A 4,800-nucleotide genomic window follows, 5' to 3' on the forward strand; every position below is an offset into this window, starting at 1 on the left:
GTGCTCCCCTATATATACCGATTATGCGGCCGAGTGGTCGGCGACGCTGGACGAAATACACGGCGTCTTATGGGAACAATCTTTCGATTGAATCGCCCAAATGGTATTCGTCGTGAAACACTATCAAACGACCTCTTATACTATACCGATTGACATTTCTCCCATTTCTATCACTCTGTGGATAAATTTCTTTTATTTTTTTTTATATGTAATTTTGAATTGGAAACTTATGTGAATGGGAGTTTAATTCGCGCAATAGGAGACTTAGTTGATACAGGCAATACGGTGTATCACTCTCCCCCCAGGTCTCCTTCACATTAAAAGAGACTGTGTTTTCAAATTCTGAACGAAACGTGCGTTTCGTTTCCATCGTCCTCTTTTTCTAATAGTATATGTTGGACGAATCGTGCATTTTGGTCGGATCATGCTTTTCAGACCATCCGTGGATTTTGGTCTTTTCGTGCAAGCCGACCGGGGTGCTCCCCTATATATACCGATTATGCGGCCGAGTGGTCGGCGATGCTGGACGAAATACACGGCGTCTTATGGGAACAATCTTTCGATTGAATCGCCCAAATGGTATTCGTCGTGAAACACTATCAAACGACCTCTTATACTATACCGATTGACATTTCTCCCATTTCTATCACTCTGTGGATAAATTTCTTTTATTTTTTTTTATATGTAATTTTGAATTGGAAACTTATGTGAATGGGAGTTTAATTCGCGCAATAGGAGACTTAGTTGATACAGGCAATACGGTGTATCACTCTCCCCCCAGGTCTCCTTCACATTGAAAGAGACTGTGTTTTCAAATTCTGAACGAAACGTGCGTTTCGTTTCCATCGTCCTCTTTTTCTAATAGTATATGTTGGACGAATCGTGCATTTTGGTCGGATCATGCTTTTCAGACCATCCGTGGATTTTGGTCTTTTCGTGCAAGCCGACCGGGGTGCTCCCCTATATATACCGATTATGCGGCCGAGTGGTCGGCGATGCTGGACGAAATACACGGCGTCTTATGGGAACAATCTTTCGATTGAATCGCCCAAATGGTATTCGTCGTGAAACACTATCAAACGACCTCTTATACTATACCGATTGACATTTCTCCCATTTCTATCACTCTGTGGATAAATTTCTTTTATTTTTTTTTATATGTAATTTTGAATTGGAAACTTATGTGAATGGGAGTTTAATTCGCGCAATAGGAGACTTAGTTGATACAGGCAATACGGTGTATCACTCTCCCCCCAGGTCTCCTTCACATTAAAAGAGACTGTGTTTTCAAATTCTGAACGAAACGTGCGTTTCGTTTCCATCGTCCTCTTTTTCTAATAGTATATGTTGGACGAATCGTGCATTTTGGTCGGATCATGCTTTTCAGACCATCCGTGGATTTTGGTCTTTTCGTGCAAGCCGACCGGGGTGCTCCCCTATATATACCGATTATGCGGCCGAGTGGTCGGCGATGCTGGACGAAATACACGGCGTCTTATGGGAACAATCTTTCGATTGAATCGCCCAAATGGTATTCGTCGTGAAACACTATCAAACGACCTCTTATACTATACCGATTGTCATTTCTCCCATTTCTATCACTCTGTGGATAAATTTCTTTTATTTTTTTTTATATGTAATTTTGAATTGGAAACTTATGTGAATGGGAGTTTAATTCGCGCAATAGGAGACTTGGTTGATACAGGCAATACGGTGTATCACTCTCCCCCCAGGTCTCCTTCACATTAAAAGAGACTGTGTTTTCAAATTCTGAACGAAACGTGCGTTTCGTTTCCATCGTCCTCTTTTTCTAATAGTATATGTTGGACGAATCGTGCATTTTGGTCGGATCAAGCTTTTCAGACCATCCGTGGATTTTGGTCTTTTCGTGCAAGCCGACCGGGGTGCTCCCCTATATATACCGATTATGCGGCCGAGTGGTCGGCGACGCTGGACGAAATACACGGCGTCTTATGGGAACAATCTTCCGATTGAATCGCCCAAACGGTATCCGTCGAGAAACATTATCAATCGTCCTTCTATACCATTCTAGACGTTCATTTACCCTTTTTATATAATCCGTGAATATATTTGGTACAAAAATGTCGTTTTCTACCAAGAATTGTTAATTACAATTGTTTTTGGAAATTAATGAATTTTCAACAATAAGCGCGTATTGTATCGACGAAGGAACGTTAAATAAAGCGTATCCATTGATTTGTTTCGAAATATTTACAAAACTCCACTTTTTATCAATTTGTTAATTAAGGCGTTCAACGAGAACTTTGTTATACATCACAATATCGTTCTTTAATTTGTTATTAACGATCGGAAGAGCAAAAATATCGTTTTCGTCAACGAATTGTTAATAACAATTGGTTTTGCAAATTAATAAATTTTTAACAATAAACGCGTATTGTATCGACGTAGAAACGTTAAATAAAGCGTATCCATTGATTTGTTTCGAAAAATTTAGAAAACTACACTTTTTATCCATTTGTTAATTAAGGCGTTCAACGAGAACTTTGTTATACATCACTATATCGTTTTTTTATTTGACATTATCGATCGGAAGAACGAAAATATCGTTTTTGTCGATTATTTGTTAATAACAATTTTTATTGCAAATTAATAAATTTTTAACAATAAAAGCGTGTCGTATCGACGAAGGAACGTTAAATAAAGCGTATTCATCGATTTTTTTTGAAAAATTCACAAAACTCCACTTTTTATCCATTTGTTAATTAAGGCGTTCAACGAGAACTTTGTTATACATCACTATATCGTTTTTTTATTTGACATTATCCATCGGAAGAATGAAAATATCGTTTTTGTCGATTATTTGTTAATAACAATTTTTATTGCAAATTAATAAATTTTTAACAATAAATGCGTGTCGTATCGACGAAGGAACGTTAAATAAAGCGTATTCATCGATTTTTTTTGAAATATTTACAAAACTCCACTTTTTATCCATTTGTTAATTAAGGCGTAAAATGGGAACTTTGTTATACATCACTATATCGTTTTTTTATTTGACATTATCGATCGGAACAATGAAAATATCGTTTTTGTCGATTATTTGTTAATAACAATTGTTATTGCAAATTAATAAATTTTTAACAATAAAAGCGTATTGTATCGACGAAGGAACGTTAATTAAAGCGTATCCATCGATTTGTTTTGAAAAATCTATAAAACTCTACTTTTTATCCATTTGTTAATTAAGGCGTTCAACGAGAACTTTGTTATACATCACTATATCGTTTTTTTATTTGACATTATCGATCGGAACAATGAAAATATCGTTTTTGTCGATTATTTGTTAATAACAATTGTTATTGCAAATTAATAAATTTTTAACAATAAAAGCGTGTTGTATCGACGAAGGAACGTTAAATAAAGCGTATCCATCGATTTGTTTTGAAAAATCTATAAAACTCTACTTTTTATCCATTTGTTAATTAAGGCGTAAAATGGGAACTTTGTTATACATCACTATATCGTTTTTTTATTTGACATTGTCGATCGGAAGAATGAAAATATCGTTTTTGTCGATTATTTGTTAATAACAATTGTTATTGCAAATTAATAAATTTTTAACAATAAAAGCATGTTGTATCGACGAAGGAACGTTAAATAAAGCGTATCCATCGATTTGTTTTGAAAAATCTATAAAACTACACTTTTTATCCATTTGTTAATTAAGGATGTTAAAAATGACAATGTTATAACATAGGATTACTTAATTAGATACGTATTAATTATTTGGTTTATTAAAAAAATCGATTTCAAAAACAAATGTTTTTTTGCCAATAATATATTTTTAATTTGCAATATTATTTATAATTTTTATTTTTTTTTATGTTACTTTTGTTAATAATAATGTGTTTAAACGTGAGGAAACGTTTAGTAATGTATAGGAGCTCAATAAACAAAGTTTTTAAAAATTGGTCTTTTCGTTTGGCACTTTATTCCCATAAGACTCCATGTATTTCACCGTGTGTCGCCGACCACTCGGCCGCATAATCGGTATATATAAGGGAACGTATGTTTCGGCTTGCACGAAAAGACCAAAATTGGCGAATCGTTCGAAATGCTCGATTCGACCAAAATGCACGATTCGCCCAAAGTGCATGATTATTTCGAAACGCATGATTCGCCCAAAATGCACGTTTCGACCAAAATGTACGATTCGACCAAAACGCACGATTCGTACATAATGTACGATTCGAGACTAAGTTTCGAAAATGTTATACGAATGAACGAACGAGATTGATTCTTCTTTCGTTAAGAGTACATTTCTTTTTCTAAGTACTAAGAGAATTATTCGTAAGTATTATAACGAATATGAAACTTATACGAATGGGTCACTTAGAAAAAATTACGAAATGTCTTCTTATTGTAAACCTATACGAATGGGAGAAATAGTCGAAAGTCTCACCGAGCTGGGGCGGTGAAACTTTTTCCAATGCCAAAGTTTATTGGAAACTTATACGATTAACACGACGCTCTACTTAGTCTATGTTTTTTGGCGGGAATCGATTGGTCGATTCGTTCGGCACTATATTCCCATAAGACTCCATGTATTTCACCGCGTGTCGCCGACCACTCGGCCGCATAATCGGTATATATAAGGGAGCATATAGGTCGGCTTGCACGATTCGCCCAAAATGCACGTTTCGACCAAAAAGCACGATTCGTACAAAATGTACGATTCGAGACTAAGTTTCGAAAATGTTATACGAATGAACGAACGAGATTGATTCTTCTTTCGTTAAGAGTACATTTCTTTTTCTA

Source organism: Vespa crabro, chromosome 13 (genome assembly GCF_910589235.1).
Source record: "Vespa crabro chromosome 13, iyVesCrab1.2, whole genome shotgun sequence".
NCBI classification, from domain to species: Eukaryota; Metazoa; Arthropoda; class Insecta; order Hymenoptera; family Vespidae; genus Vespa; species Vespa crabro.